Source organism: Lissotriton helveticus, chromosome 11, assembly GCF_964261635.1.
Source record: "Lissotriton helveticus chromosome 11, aLisHel1.1, whole genome shotgun sequence".
NCBI classification, from domain to species: Eukaryota; Metazoa; Chordata; class Amphibia; order Caudata; family Salamandridae; genus Lissotriton; species Lissotriton helveticus.
Window position 1 is genome coordinate 171,335,673 of NC_136072.1, and position 16,699 is coordinate 171,352,371.

Sequence of the window (16,699 nt, forward strand, 5' to 3'; positions counted from 1 at the left end):
CCCCAATAGATGATCTGAATACTTTTAATAAGGTGCTGGTTTGGGATGCTGATAAGTTGAACATGGATATCCCAGCACCCACCACATCCTCATCTGTCATCTTTGAGACTTTGAACAATAGGTCATCAACAAGGCCACTGCCTCCTTGGGTCCCAGGTCTGCTTTAGCCATTGATGGACCTCTTTCTAACTCCCTACAAGCGGCTCCAGTTAGGACCCTTAAAAAATACATGGCTCCATTTCAGGATCCTTTGTTCATGAGAACCGACCCGCCACTGGACTCAGTCATCATAACTGCCACTAAGAAGTGACTCGCTCCTCGCTTCAGGCTGAGTGGTCGCTCCCAGTGTCTCTCGCAGACATCTGGTATTGTTGGGCTACATTGCTGCATTTACTTTTAAAAAGCGCCTTTTAATTGGGTTTCATTTGCCTGCTGTGTGTATTTCATCGTAGCGCTGCTTTGCTTAACTGCTCGAACTGTGCAATTTCATTTCCTTTTCACGTGTTGTTTATATCATAGCGCTGTTCTGCTTGACTGCTCTAACTGTGCATTTTAAGCTTTCCACATTTCGCCAGCTGTGGAGCACATTTCCGCTCTGCTTCGTTAATTAAATAATTAATTCCCCACTGCTGTTTTTGCCCTGTTAGCGCGTTTGACTCCAGCGCTCCGCTCTGCCCCCCCCTCCGCCTCCATTTTGTTTGTTGTTGTCCTCGTGTGCCCGCCCCGCCTCCCAGCTGAGACGCCCTCGCCCCTCCCCCTTCCCACCATCCATATATGACAGCAGCCCAAGCGCGCAGCGTTCACGCGCAGCGACCGCGCCCAATCCGCGCCGAAGGTGCGCCAAAGGTAAGCCCGTCTACGCCCGTCCACGCCTGGACCGCGCCCAGCGCCAGACCCCCTGGCCCCCGTCCCTCCCAGCCCCCCCGCATTACCTATGATGCCGCCAGCCTCCTAGCCCTTAACCCCGGCCGCTCCACCAACTGCGTCCAAGCCGCTCCTGGACACACCCATGGACCTTTCTCCTGCTACTCCTGCAAATTCAGCGGCACCGTCAACATCTCCGCTACGACCACACCACAGATCCCCGACCCCAACCACCTACAATGCATCCTTCTCAACACCCGATCAGTCCACAGACACGCCATTGACCTATGGAATCTACTAGACACCATCTCTCCAGACGTCGCCTTCCTAACGGAAACATGGATGAACGCTTCCTCCGCACCAGACATCACCATTGCCATCCCTGAAGACTATAAGATCACTCGCAAAGACCGTACCAGCCACACAGGAGGAGGGATCGCTATCGTCCATAAGAAATCAATCCGCATCTCAACCAGCTCTGACGCCAACCTCGCCAACTCCGAACACCTCCACTTCCAAATACACACCGACCCCAAGACCACACTCAGAGGCACCCTCCTCTACAGACCACCAGGACCCCGAGCTAAATTTAGTGAAACATCACGGACTTCATCACTCCACACGCGCTCCCCTCCAAAGACTACATCCTTCTGGGAGACCTCAACTTTCACCTTGAAAAGAGCAACGACCACAACACCGCCACCCTGCTGGACAACCTCGCCAACCTCGGACTTAAACAACTGGTCACTTCCCCCACCCACATCGCAGGTCACACACTCGACCCAATCTTCACCTCCAGCAACCATGTCTCCTTCAGCCACACCACGGACCTCCTCTGGACTGACCACAGCTGCGTTCACTTCACCTACAACAAACCAAAACCCAACATACTCCCCCAACCTACCCTGCAAAGAAACTGGAACAAAATCACCACGGACCAAATTTCCGCATCGCTCCTTCGAAACCCCCCAGCCCTATCTTCCGACACCAACGAAGCCGCCGCCAACCTCACCCTATGGTTATCCAACACCGCCGACACCTTAGCACCACTGAAAAAACGTCGAAGCAAACCTGGCAGCAAGAAGGCCTCATGGTTCAACGATGATCTCAAGAAGTCTAAGAAACTCTGCCGTTCCCTTGAAAAGACTTGGAAAAAAGACCCAACCACCAGCACCAAGGACGCCTTCAAAAGCGCCACCCGCACTCACCACCAACTGATCCGAAAAGCCAAGAAAACAGCATTCAAAGATCGACTTGACAACAACGCCCACAACAGCAAGGAACTTTTCAACATCGTCAAGGAATTTTCCAATCCCTCGGCCAACTCCAACGACATCACCCCATCTCAAGCCCTCTGCGACTCCCTAGCCTCATTTTTCCACAACAAGATCGCAGACATCCACAACAGCTTTGACAACCAACCCAGAAACCAACCCACCCCACCATTTGCTGTTCATCTTCCCCCCCTGAACACCCTTAACAACTGGAACCCAATCTCCACTGAGGACACCATCCGGCTGATGAATTCCATCCACTCAGGATCCCCCACAGACCCATGTCCTCACCACATATTCAACAAAGCAGACTCCGTCATAGCACCACACCTCCGAGACGTCATCAACTGCTCCCTCAACTCCGCCACCTTCCCGGAAGACTGGAAACACGCTGAACTCACCGCCCTCCTGAAAAAACCAACAGCAGACCCTACCGAACTCAAAAATTACCGCCCCATCTCGCTTCTTCCATTCCCGGCCAAAGTCATCGAAAAGGCTGTCAACAACCAACTCGCCGCCTTCCTCGAAGCCAACAAATCCCTCGACCCCTCACAATCTGGCTTCCGAGCAAAACACAGTACTGAGACCGCCCTCATCGCAGCAACAGACGACATTCGAACTCTACTGGACAATGGAGACACAGTCGCCCTCATCCTCCTTGACCTCTCTGCAGTATTCGACACAGTCTGCCACAGCACCCTTTTACAACGCCTCAATAACATCGGAATCCAAGGAAAAGCACTTGAATGGATCACCTCGTTCCTCACCGGAAGAACCCAGAGAGTCCGCCTTCCTCCATTCAAGTCCGAGGCCTCTGAAGTCATCTGCGGCGTACCACAAGGATCCTCACTCAGTCCCACCCTCTTCAACGTATACATGAGCCCCCTCGCGGCCATCGCACGCCAACACAACCTCAACATCATCTCTTACGCGGACGACACTCAACTGATCCTCTCCCTCACCAATGACCCCAGCACCGCCAAAACTAACCTACACGAAGGAATGAAAGAAGTTGCCGAATGGATGAAACAAAGCCGTCTGAAACTGAACTCGGACAAAACAGAAGTCCTCATCTTAGGTACATCCCCCTCTGCTTGGGACGACTCCTGGTGGCCAGAAGCCCTCGGAAAAGCACCCATCCCGACAGACCACGCACGAAACCTAGGCGTCATCCTGGATTCTTCACTTTCAATGAACAGACAAGTTAGCGCCGTTTCCTCTTCTTGCTTCAACATTCTTCGCATGCTCAGGAAAACATTTCGCTGGATCCCCTCCGAAACGAGGAAAACAGTCACCCACGCTCTGGTCACGAGCCGACTGGACTACGGAAACACCCTCTACGCAGGTACTACCGCAAAACTCCAGAAGAAGCTCCAACGAATCCAAAACGCCTCAGCCAGGCTCATATTAGACATCCCACGCAACGAACACATCTCCGGTCACCTTAAAGACCTCCACTGGCTACCCGTCAATAAGAGGATCACTTTCCGTCTGCTTACCCACGCACACAAATCACTCTACGACATCGGACCAGATTGCCTCAACTCACGACTGTCCTTCTACACCCCCCCCCCGCCAACTACGTTCTTCCAGCCAAGCCCTCGCCACTGTACCTCGCATCAACAAGACCACCATGGGAGGCAGATCCTTTTCTTACCTGGCTGCCAAAACATGGAACTCACTCCCCGCGTACCTTCGCCTTACCCAGAACCACCTAGCATTCAGAAAGCAACTTAAAACATGGATATTTGACAAGTAACCCTCCTCTCCTTCCTAAGCGCCTTGAAACCCTCTGGGTATGTAGTGCGCTATACAAATTCCATGACTTGACTTGACTTGACATTCCATCTCAGCTTCCTCAACAGTTCCTCCGGATAAAGATAGTAAGCAGACGGATGCCTTCGGGAAAAAAGATGTGTAGCACATCTGCCTCTTTTTTGAAGGTGGCTAGTGCATTAGCGTTGCTAGGGAGATAGGACAGGTCTCTCTGGGACTTACTGTCCAGGGTTACAGAAAAGGTACCTAGGGAAGGCAGGCAGGACTTCCAGCAGATATTACAGGAAGTGGGCCTTGTCTCTAACCAGGTGATTAGTGCTGCTACAGATGATTCTGATCTGACTGCACATGGTTATTCTCATGAAATCTATGCCAAACCTTCATCATGGCTTCATCTTACAGACCTTAAGTCAGAGGCACAGCATAATTAATCTTCCATTCACCGGCAATTCGCTGTTTTGTTCTCACACAGATGACGAAATGGCCAAAATGAAAACAGAATTAGACACACTTAAAGCTGTGCGTCTAGAAAAGCAGAAGGACCGTCTAAGGTATTGACCTTATGACAGACCTCCTACCAACAGAGGGTTGTGAGGATGACCCCGCCCCATCCGTACACGTGTACATAACCCCAAAGACATAACGTGGATTCCCTACCGTTATGAGAATGAGGAGGAAGCCAGTATTGGATCGCCATCGCTAATAAGCAACTCTCCCCTCCTCCCGCAGCATTCTGAAAATGACCCGGATACAACTCGCTCCTTCGGAGGCGGGTCCGACGCGCTCCGCGACCAATCGGGATGTTGCACAGAAGAACAGCAGCCGCTAAAAAGGGAAGGAGAGACACCATTGGGGGCGTCTGCAGAGGAGACACCGGAAGGAGATTACCTGAAGACCCTGAAGCTGCCGAGGAGGAACGCAGACGCCGAAACCGAGGAAACCGAAGAAGAAGACAACTGGAGCGAAGACTGGTGGAGCCCGGAGGACGCACGAGCCGCCACAACTCCGGAGAGTTGTGGCTACTAGCGGTAGGTGGCGGGACAAGGGCTTAGGGAAGGGGAGGGACGCTGCAGTGGGTGAGAAGTTAAGAGGGCGGGTTTTGGCTGCAAGTCTCTTTATGTTTCCTGCCTCAACCTGATAATTGCCATAAATTTGAACCGCGTAAACTGCTTCACGCCTCTCCCTGATACGTATCCCGATATTTGGCCAGAATAAAGTGCTTCATTCAGCACACACCCGGCCTCAGAATAATACCCCTACTATCCCTTAGGACCTTCACTGCCCTTAGGACCTTCACTGACAGAATATCCTACACAAACTTTTTTATTTTATATCACTCACGTGGTTTTGGTGACGGTATTCATTAGTGTTAAAAGGATAGACCCTGACGCCACTCTCTTTTGTTTGAGGTGCCTCCGGAACCCGGCGGAACCACCAGAAACCCGTAATAGGTTTTTCCAGACCGGAAAGACCACCAGGAACCCGTAATAGGTTTTTCCAGACCGGAAAGACCACCAGAAACCCGTAATAGGTTTCTCAAGACCAGGGAAGTCTACCAGAAGCAACAGATTTCTAGCACCCCGAAGAGAGGAATACCCATCCCAGGACTATCTACCACGCCATCCTGCTTCTACCTTTCCATTGTTGCTTCACCCTGACTCTAGGTCTCATTATTGTAACGTGAAAGTCAAATAAAAGCCCTCACTATTGACCCCATACGGCCTCCTCGCTTCTGCTTCCAACCATCCCTCCGACAAGGGTTAAATCCCCTCATTGCGTTACGCGTCAGCAGCAGCACCTACGAACCTCAAAATAATGTATCGCTTCCACCGTCTGTTACGCTCCGGTGTGGGGGGAATTATCACCAGACACCTGAACGAGTGGCGATCCATCACCAGCAATAACTGGGTCTTAAATATTGTACAGAATACATATTCACTATGTTTCAAGTCCCCTTCTCCCGCTGTTCGATCTTCAAAAGCTCCTGTCACCAGCAAACTCTACTACGGAGTGAAGTCTCCACTCTGCTTCGAAAGGAGGCTATAGAGGAAGTCCCACTCTCGCAAAAGAAAGTAGGAGTATACTCTTATTATTTTCTGATAAGGAAAAAAAGCCCGAACAGAGAATTCATGATGATTATGACCTTATGACTGCTAAACAAATGCTTTTCATGGAGAAATTCAGGATGCTAGCTCTCCCCAGATCTACCCCCAACTCTATCATGGGGATTGGATGTGTTCCACCGATCTCCAGGATGCCTACTTCCACATTCCAATCGCCAAGAAACATCGGAAGTTCCTGCAATTCAAAGTGGCATTCAGGCATTATCAGTACAAGGTGCTGCCATTTGGCTGAAGTCATCCCCATGCACTTTAAGTGCATGGTCAAAGTGGCAGCAGCCTTAAGGAGGAGAAAAATATTCGTTTACCCATACTTAGATGACTAGCTTATAAAAACCTCCTTCCCAGATCTAGCGGAAAAACATTATCGCATTTGCATCGAGACCCTTCACTATCTGGGTCTTCAGATCAACGTTGAGAAATCATTCCAGATTACAACCCAGAGACTACGCTATGTAGGGGCAGCCCTGAACACAAAAGCAGCAAGAGTTTGTTCTTCAGAGACGAGACTATCCACAATCACTCATGAGTGCTACAGCCTTCTCCACACTCCTCACTCACCTGCCCAACAGATAGCCTTTCTCTTAGGATCGATGACCCTGTGTATTTTCCCCAAAGCTGGGCTGCACCTGAGACCTTTGCAACAGAATCTAGAGGGTGAGTGGAATCAGTTTTTATGCCATTGGGACAACAAGCAGAGCTTTTCACAGGCAGCAAGACAACCACTGCCTTGGTGGTCTGATCCTCAAAATCTGCTGGTTGGTGTTTGTTTTCATCAGGATCCCCCTACACAAATACTGATCACAGATGCATTTCTCCAAGGGATGGAGTGCTCTAATGGGTTTGCTGCAGATGCAGGGCCTATAGTCAGACAAGGAGCAGCAATACTGCATCGCGCTATAGCTGCAGGCAGTCCATCTAGACCTCAAGTCCTTTTATCCATCCATTCAAACCAGCTCTCTCCTGTTTCAAAGGACAACACAACATCGATGCACTACCTAAACATGCATGGGGACACTAATTCAAGTCCCCTTTCTCTGGAAGCGCAATTCATCTGGAAATGGCTAATAGCAAGAAAGTTGACAATTTCAGCAATTCACCTGCCAGGAGTCCAGAACGCACAAGTGGACACTCAGCCGCAAGTTTGCTGAAACCCATAACTGGATTCTGCACGTCAACGCCGTGCAAGACATCTTCCAAGAGTGGGGGCATTCGCAAATAGACCTGTTTGCAGACGAAAACAACAAAAAATGCCCAGACTTCGCATCCAGGTTCTACCTACCAGGAACAAAGGGGAATGTCCTTTTGATAGACTGGTCTGGGACATTTCTTTACAAGCTTCCTCCAATTCTGCTGAGCCGGACAATCATCAACAGGATGCCAAGACCAGAATGATCCTAATAGCTCCGGAATGACACCACCAGTGGTGGTTCGCAGATCTCCTCCACCTGTCAGAATGACCACACAGGAGGCTGCCATGCACACCCGGTCTCCTCCGCAAGCTGAGAGGGAAGATTTTCCACCCCAACCTTCCCTCACTGAGCTTGACAGCATGGCTCCTGAATTCCTCCAGAGTGGACACTTGGGCATCTCGCAGGAATCCATTCAACCTTCTTTGGGAGTCTAAAAGGCCATCGACCAGATGCTGTTATGCTTTCAAGTGGAAAAGATTTTACATGTGGTGTATTCAAAATGAACTCCATCCAATTCTGGGGCAGGAGGATGTAATATTACCCTATCTCTTCCATTTAGCAAAATTCTGGTCTGCAATTCTCCTCGATTAGGGATATCTCGTAGCGATTGCTTACAGAAAGTCCCCAACGCAGATGTTGATCTTCTGAATGCCTTTAGTAAACAATTTCTTAGAGGAGCTGAACTAGGTGTTCCCACCTTGTACGTTATCCCTCTCCTCCTTTGGAATTGAAAGGGGTTCTTTCAAAACTCATGGGTCCCCCTTACAACACCTTACCTGGAAAGCTGTTATTCTAGTAGCTATTACTTCGGCCAGCAGAGTCTGTGACATTCTGTCTCTCTATGCTAAGGAGCCTTACACAGTTTTCCATGCCACCACAGTTGTGATGAGAACTCATCTGAGTTTTCTTCCCAAGGTGGTGTCTGATTTCCACATTAACAAGGCAATTTCAATCCCAACATTCTTTCCACACCAGTGGAAATAGCATTACACTCATTAGATCTTAAGAGTGCTGACAACTTACTTTGACAAGACCAAAGCTATCAGGCAATCTGATCATCTGCTTAACTATGGCCCTGCTTCCTATAAGCAGAACATTTCTAGATAGATAGTTTCTTGTATTCTATTCAGTTAGCCAACAATCAGTTACCTGCCAGACCCAAATCCCACTCTACAAGGGGCAAAGTGGTTACAGCGGCCCTACTAAGAAATTTCCCCATCTCCGAAATCTGCAAAGCTGCTACTTGGAGATCGGTGCATACTTTCACAAGGCATTACTGCCTAGATTCAGACACTCGGACAGATACCCAAGTATAGCAGGCCTCCTAAAGAAATCTATTTTGATGATGAATACAGCTGCTTGTATTTGCTCTTGATCCATCAGCAGGTGTGTGAGATTGGCTTGCTACTCTATTCACTGCTTATAACTATCGATGAGGATCCCCTGGAAGAGAAGGATAAGTTACTTACCTGTAATCCTAGTTGTCTTACAAGGGAATCCTCATCAGTCATAAGCAACCAGCCCTCCTCCCCAAACACATCTTTCATGCAGCAGTTCATACATGTCTTTGTTCTATTCTTCATGTCATCGTAAAAAAGTACTAACCGAACTGCCACCTTTGGGGCATGAAGGGATACAGGAGGTCTAAAGGCATAGAGCAAGTGTTTACTTGTTATGCTTTAAATGCAGCCTAGTGGCTAAAAATGCCTTTGCATTTCATTTCAGTTTCCTTCATTCAATGAAGACTGTTTCATCGTATGCTCTGTTTTTTTGGTGTATAGAAACGCTTGTCTGGTGAGAGGTTCATTAAATGAAATTCCAATGTAAATTGCCTTAAGTATAGGCTGCATACATATATGTAAAGTTAAAGTACAAGTACTACGTACATGTTTTTTATACATGTATAATATATATTGAATATGTGCTCCTGGGTCCCTGCACGTAGGCGGGAATATTCAGTGCTTATGACTTAGATGAAGATTCCCCTGGAAGAGAACTAGGATTACAGGTAAGTAACTTATCCATCTCCTGTAATTCAAACCCAACTTTGATGAAACTGAGCAAGTGTGCCGCCCAGTTTTTAGGGAATAACAATCGGGTCTACTCTTACCCGATCCTCTGCTTCAACGTTTACTACTGACACCTTTGCCTCTAAGGGAAGAAGCCAGCAGATTGGATTGGATTGGATTGTGATTCTGTAAATAGGGTATAAAACCATGTGATAATGAACTCCTCGTGATTTCTTGTCCACGGCCAAGACCCGACCCCCTTACGTGCTCGGCCAATCCAAAACCATGCTCCTTGAATACTTTCTTGATGTCACGCTGAGACTTCTGAATTGATAATAATCTCCCACAAATTTAGATCTATGTTTAATGAGTGCTTCTCCAAAGAGGAAACCATTTGCAACAGGCCCTTCCTCATTATTTGTCAGTTCCACCAATTTTGGATCAATCTTGAACAAAATGCTTTTCCTGCGTTCAGCCAGCAGAGCAGTATTAGCATTACCTAGCAAGCATACTGCCCACTGAACACACTGACTCAATTCTGCCACATACAATCAGTTAGGATGCGTATAGGCCTCCTCAGCCAGATCAGATATTGTCATTAAAAGGCTAATAACATATAGCAATTTTTCTTGGTCCCTACTCAAACCTTTATCCAGACTCTTACATGGATAGCTCCCTTTCCGATGAATGCCAACATTTTAGCATCGTGCTCTGGTGTCACCATCGCTTTATTAGCTAAAGACGGTCTTGGACACTCTGGCCTTAACCTTACTTTCACATCATTTGCAATCTGTTTCCTCAATGAAAATTCCACATTTTCAGCCACATGATTTGCAGTTGTCCGTTTTGGAGAAAGAGGATGTTTAATCATCATGGCATGAAACATACTATCCCCTAAGGGATCCGTTAAACCTCAGAATTCTTCTCTCTCTTCCACTTTTTAACATGCTCTTATCCTCCTTAGCCTTATATTTTTGTTAATCAGAATTAAAAGTTCGAAGAACAACCTAATTCAACCTCTGCACTACCAGAGGATTTATCACATCTCAGCACAGAATGTTTGGACCCACTCTTACATGTTTGCCAGGGCCTTTATCTACTCTCCTTTTGTGTCCTCGACACACTCCAACCTGTGTGATCAGCAGATTGCTTCCTCTTTGAATGAATTATAGTAATCTCAATATTCTCATGTGCTTATCCAAGCTGTCAAAGGTACAACCTATACAAATAGTATTAAATAGCCCAAATCTTCAAAATGGATGCCAACGTATCATGTAAACTTGTAGTCAAATGTAAACACTTGAAAAATGCAGTCTGTTCTTTGTTTTGGTGCCCGTGCAACAGATTCCTGCACCTTCACCATTCCTCACAAGCTAAACACCAAGAGCTTGTGGTGAAAAACTCCTTTGAGTGCCAAACGTTCAACTTCATTTCAAATTTGCCCACTACACTTACAGTAAAAGCCAACTAATGTGAAATTTCAAATGCTGAATCTCCCATGTTAAAAGATCACGAAATAATGAGTGTCTGCCACCCAAAAAATCCCTTAGACAATTAAAACTCTTCTTGAATCAAACCAAAGTTTCCGTGTTTCTTGCCCAACAAAACAATACATCACCACCTTTCTCACAAAATAGTTTGAAAGGAAGCAATTCTTCTCACAACAGCATTCTATTTAAAATATGCAGTTGATGCCAAATACCTACAGTACACGCATACTGTAGTTATCAGCGTGTAGCAGCAAAAAAAAGGAAGGAATGTGGCTGAGGTTTCAGATATTTTATGTTATTTAGAATTTTGAAGCATTTATATTCTTTTAAAGAAGCTGCTGTGAGTTGTGCCTTACAGGAGATTGCATAATGCTAGCCTTCATGTCTTGCCATAAAATCACGGAAGCTGGAAACTCCAATTTGTGAGTAATTGGCGGAAGGTGCTGTAGTCTTTAGTGCTTTTCAGATGTTGCAGAAATAAGTTCCATAATTTCACAGGCCAGAAAAAGCTCTCCCACCATCTCTGGCTCTAGTGATTCTCAGGGGTTTTAGAAAGGCTGAGATGGATTGAAGCAGTCGCCTGGGTTGGTAGATCAAAAATGTATTCTTAATGTAGTTCAGATTTTGCTAGTTTTGTCTTTATTATGTCAGACCCAGTGCCTTAAACATTATGCTGTTCCTTCAAGGCATGCAAAATAGGAAGGTGGAAAAGGAGGAATAAATATCTAGAAAATTTGCTAATATGGGACTGTTAATTCTCCTATATTGGGGGACACTGTCCACTCATTCACTATTCTATAAATAAAGATACCATCACTTATTATTGAAGACGTGATTACATATTTTATTTATCGTAATCCCAGGGAATTTTTATCCACTAAATTTACATAAATTTCAGATTTACATTATACACAAATATACATACATATGTACACAAATATATACAACTTAGAGAAACAAATAAACAAAATTTGTACAATAGGCACGTAATCACAAAGATTCCTTTTTCACCCATAAAAAATTAAAGCAAAAGCCAAGTGCCCTCCTGTTAGTTCTAGGAAGTACACTACAAGGTAGTCAGACACAATCAGTTCAATAAGATATAGAACCCAAATGTGAGGACTGTGTCAATGAATACAATTCCACATTGATTTTAGTAATTAGTTCCTTCAAGGCAGCCAGTGTAAAATCTTTAGGTATTTGGAGCCAGAAGTGTGCCTGGAGATCTTAAGAAGAAATGTAGCTGCCATAGTTTACACCATCTACAGTTTATCGATGATAATGCTCAGATATAGTGCATTGCCATAATGCAGGTGCAAAGGCATTGGACCCTGGATTAGGATCTACCCTGCAGATTTGGGTAAGAGGCCACATTTTCCCAAAGGTTTTAGTATCGAGAAGCAGAGGAAGCTTGCTTTGCTAAACTGGTATTTAAAGGGTGGTTGAGTATCAAACATTATACCTAGATGCCTTGCTATGTTGGATGAGATAGGGGGAAGCATCTAGTTCACCGGGCCACCAGCACGGCGCCCTAAAAGCTTTTCTCATGTTTGTCAAAGAGAGGCTATTACAGGTCGTGATGGACAACATGGCCACTAAGAGATATAGTTATAAGCAGGGCAGCATGAGGTCTTTGATCTTGTGCGATGTGGCACTGCACCTCTGGAGGTGGCTGTACCAACTAGGGATCTCTCGGATAGGCCATCATCTGTCAGGGGCTTCTGAACATAAGGAAGGGCAGGTGCTCTGGATGCGAGTGGGCAGATCACAAATGGTGTCTTAATCTTGGGGTGGCGCAGGAGATTTTGCACCAGTAGGTGAGCCCTAACTGGATCTTTTCGCCTCCACGAGAACATGCTGTGTTGACACTACTGCCCACAGAGTTTCCACCAAGAAGGTCCAAAGGGGACATATTCTGCCTGCAGTGGCACTCAGAAAGTTTGTGTTCATTTCCACAGCTGCCTCTCCTGCCTTTAGTTCTGGGGAAGGTCAGACCAGACACGAGTCATTTAGACAGCCCTGGATTAAGCATGAGCATTTGCTGCTCTTATCCGTTTGCCTCTGCAGACGAACCAACTGTTTCAGCAACGGGGCAGATTCCTGCACCAAATCTCTACAATGTACGCTTTTATGCGTGGAGATTGAGCAGTAGCTGAGAAGTTGACATTTCCCTTCTGAAGTAGTGGATAAGATTCTTCAGGTAGGTGCCCTACAACTAAATCCATACACTTGGTGTTTGAAGAAATATATGATCTGGTGTAGGGTTCATCGGCTTGATTTCCCTAAGGACCAAGTTGTTTGACATCCTCTTGGTTTTTTTTTGGTCAGTACAACTTTGGGGTTGGCACAGATAAACGCTGTTTGTCCATCCTTTTGGCTTTTTTTTACATCTGCCTGGCCTACCTTCTTTATTCAAGACAGTTGTTGGGTTGAGGTATTTAGAAGGTTAAACTCCTATGTTCCGTCAGAGCTCGTCATTATACTTAAATGGGATCTTAACTTGGTCCTCACTTTTCTGAAAAGCATATCGTGAAAGCCCATGTTCTCTGTGACTCCTTATGTTAAAGGTGGTTTTTTTTGTTTTGCCATAACTTCTTCGTACGTTGTCATTGAGTTGCAGGCGCTGTCAGCTTACAAATTGATGCTGAGAATATGGCATTTCTGTTTTCCAAATGGTGTATTCATCTCTCCATCAGCCTCGCTGGCCTATTCTCCACCACCACATCCCTTTAAAAGAGGAGGAGAGGCATCATCAGCTTTACCAAAGGAGAGCACTCAGTTTTTATATAGAGCGCACAGATGAACACCATGTAGACAACCAGTTTTGTTTGGCTTTCCTAGTACCAACAAAGGAAGGGCAGTACAAAGACTCACTCTGTCAATGTGGATCAATCTGTCCCCAAAAACATGCTGTTCCTTGGCCAGGAAGGAACCTTCTGAGCGTTCCGGATGCAGACATCTGCCAGACTGTGACGTGACGGTCCATGCTCACATTCACCAAGCACTACTGCCTAAACAGAAGAATAAGTTGCTTACCGTCGGAAATTCTCTTTATATTGGATAATTCTGCATCTATTATCTTTGGTAAGAAGTGAGTGTGTGTACAAAACCCATCTTACTGACTAAATAGGTAGTGCAAGGATGCTGATGGAAATTGTACATCACATGGTGAAAGGCAGTGACTCTGAAACCAGCAGCCTTGCTTGACAATCTGTACAGTTTCTACTCTTTCTTTTCTGGTATTTCACTTTTGCTGTGGATCAAAAACGGTTGACCCTTTCATAGTAGGACATCACAGAGTAAAAGGGTGCTAACAGAAGTCTAATCTGTATCCCACGCCTGGATAAGTGTGACCTTGCAATGTTTTGTTCGCTGTAACTTGCATGTAACTGTGAGGTTGAGGAGCTTCTTGGTAATCCCATCTGATACACGACTTTCAGTCATTTGAAGACAAGTCTGTGACTTCATGGCTCAAGCTAAGGGTGATGAGTTTTAAGGATGAAAGTATGTATGATGTTGGAAAGTACTGACCCTACACCAACATCACCACTGTGATGCTTTTTATTTTTATCTAGTAGGAGTTTACATTACCCTCAAACTTGATTTGGGTCAGACATTAAAATCTTATCTGCCATTCACCCATCAGTTGTTCGGAGTTTGCAAGAGAACCAGATCAGCATTTTGACCCAACCCCTACCTAAGTGGACATTTTTAGCAAAGTATTGTTCTGGTCACACGTTAGTAGATTGTTTAGTCTCTAGCAGTGTGTACTCTATTGCATTTTTATGAACCCTCCATCCTGGCAGGTACAGTCTTGATTCAGTAAGGCATAATATTTCTTAAATATTTTTGTTTTGTAAGAAGTATAGCACCACACTCGTCAAGAGTGCAACAGCTATGTAGAAAGTGTAAAAATGAATTATTCTAAAAAACCTAAAAAGATAGCGGGTAAAGAATTTGCGCTTAAAAGACTATTTAGAAAGCAGAATAGAAATACGCTAAAATAAGCTTAAATCAAGAATAAATGTAATCGATATAAATGTGCAGTTAATGTCCACTACCAGTCCTCAAAAAAACCCAAGCTTTTTTAACAAGTTTTCATTAGACGATGAAAAAACTGTCGTAGTAAAAGTAGGCAAAGGAATTCCGCACAAGGGGTGCATTAGCAGATAGTGTTTGGGGTTATTTGCAGGCTTTGTTTCGTAGTTATTTCAGCCTTTGTTTTAAGGGCTCTGGAGAAAGGTGTATGCTAAAATCCAATTCGAGAAAAAGTGGAAAATAATAATTAAATGTTGCTTGAAGCTGCTTTTCCAGTGTCTCCTCCCCGCACAAAGAACCTGGATAACTGGAATGAGAGTTTGGTTTTAGCTTTCTCATGCCAGGGCATGTCAAAGTGAGTTGTGAACTGCTGGAACGTTTTTCTGATAAGTAGCCACATTACAGGATTTATAGATGGACATCACACATTAGCAAAGGTACTGCTATCTAAAGAGTGCCAGTTTAGATTGCACAGAATCAGTGATGTAAGGTCAAATGGACAGTCTATGAATGTTTCTGTTGCCCCCTAGTTTAATGTACTGGAGTATCTGTAGAGCTGAAGCTTCCAAATGTTCTCACAATTCAGGTATGATTATATACAAAACTGACCAGTAGTACAAATGCCTTTTAAAGTAATATTCATGTTGTCTTTCTCAGAAAATGAAGGTGCACGGAATGGAAAAGAAAGCCAGAGATGGAACGTCATGAACTAGTGTAGTAATTCCTATTTTTTTACTGGAGGCAGAGGAACAAATGGTATTATCTTCTATTTTCTGCAGACCTGCAGGAAAACAGGTTTCAGTAGTGCACATCATCCAAAGAAGACTGTTTCAAATAGAGATGATTGTCATCACATCCCAACCAGATCTTCCAATGGCTGAGTTTATCAAACAGAGTAGAATACCCTGTTCTCTTGGCGGTAACAAGCATTTGGAAATATTGATTACTTAAAATTTCTGCTTTAACACGTTGAGCTCCTTAAGATAGTAACATCCCTAATGAAATCTTTTCCCCATATCCATTGTGTTCAAAGTAATTGAAAAAAAAAGGCCTGTGATGAGTTGTCTATGATGCACCTAAATGATCAGGAGTAGAAGTATACTGGAAATCAGAAACTCCTAACATTTATAGTGTTACTGTTATCTACCAACTGAAGTGCTGCACTGTAGATGAGGTTTGTAACTCATGCATCAAAGGAGGAGTTAAATTATTATTTTGTTCATCCTTTTACCTGGAGAATATATTCACAAACAAATGGCTTCGGGGCCACCTTATGTAAAGGAACCATAATTACTGGTAAGCATTTTTTTTATGCATTTCAGTTTTCTGCCATTCTTTTTCAGGATGACCAATTTCAGTTCGGATTCCTTAATCACATTTATGTTGGTGCATTTAGATATCAATCAGTCGCTTTCTGGCTATTTGGAAGCCTGCTTCTGTTAGAAACATGTATTTGCCTATACATAGCTAGTGGATTTTTCACTAAAAATGGAGTGAAGTTATATTATAGTAGTGTCATTGCCAAATGCTGAACTCCAAATTATCCTTAATTATTTGGGTCAAATTGACTGAGTTGATTTACATATCAGTGTCGCTTTAGAAACGTTCGCAACATGGCTTTATTACTTCAGTTGCCTGTTTGGTTATGTCCTGCCGCCATTATAAATTGGGTTTGCACCAGTCTATTCATTTGGGCTAAATAATCTATTTCATATTTTGTCTTTGAATAGTATATATGCCTAGTAGTTCTAGGCAAGCCTCCACCTTGCAGGAAGTATAGCCATGCTTGAAATGTGAAATATGAGCATTTTAAAAAGTGACCTGGTGTTAATTGCCTTGTACAATCTCTGAGACATCTTCTGTACTGATGTCACTCGAAGCACAATTTACATATTTTAATGCCTTCTGAAATCTGTTATTTTCCGGACAAAAGCC

The 16,699-nt window shown here is 44.8% G+C and overlaps 1 protein-coding gene across 14 annotated transcripts in view; it reads left to right on the forward strand.

Annotated features, from left to right (window-relative positions):
• DLG1 (discs large MAGUK scaffold protein 1) overlaps positions 1-16,699 on the forward strand; it is a 1,315,748-nt gene that overhangs the window by 1,128,291 nt on the left and 170,758 nt on the right. The gene's annotated exons all lie outside the window — the stretch shown is intronic.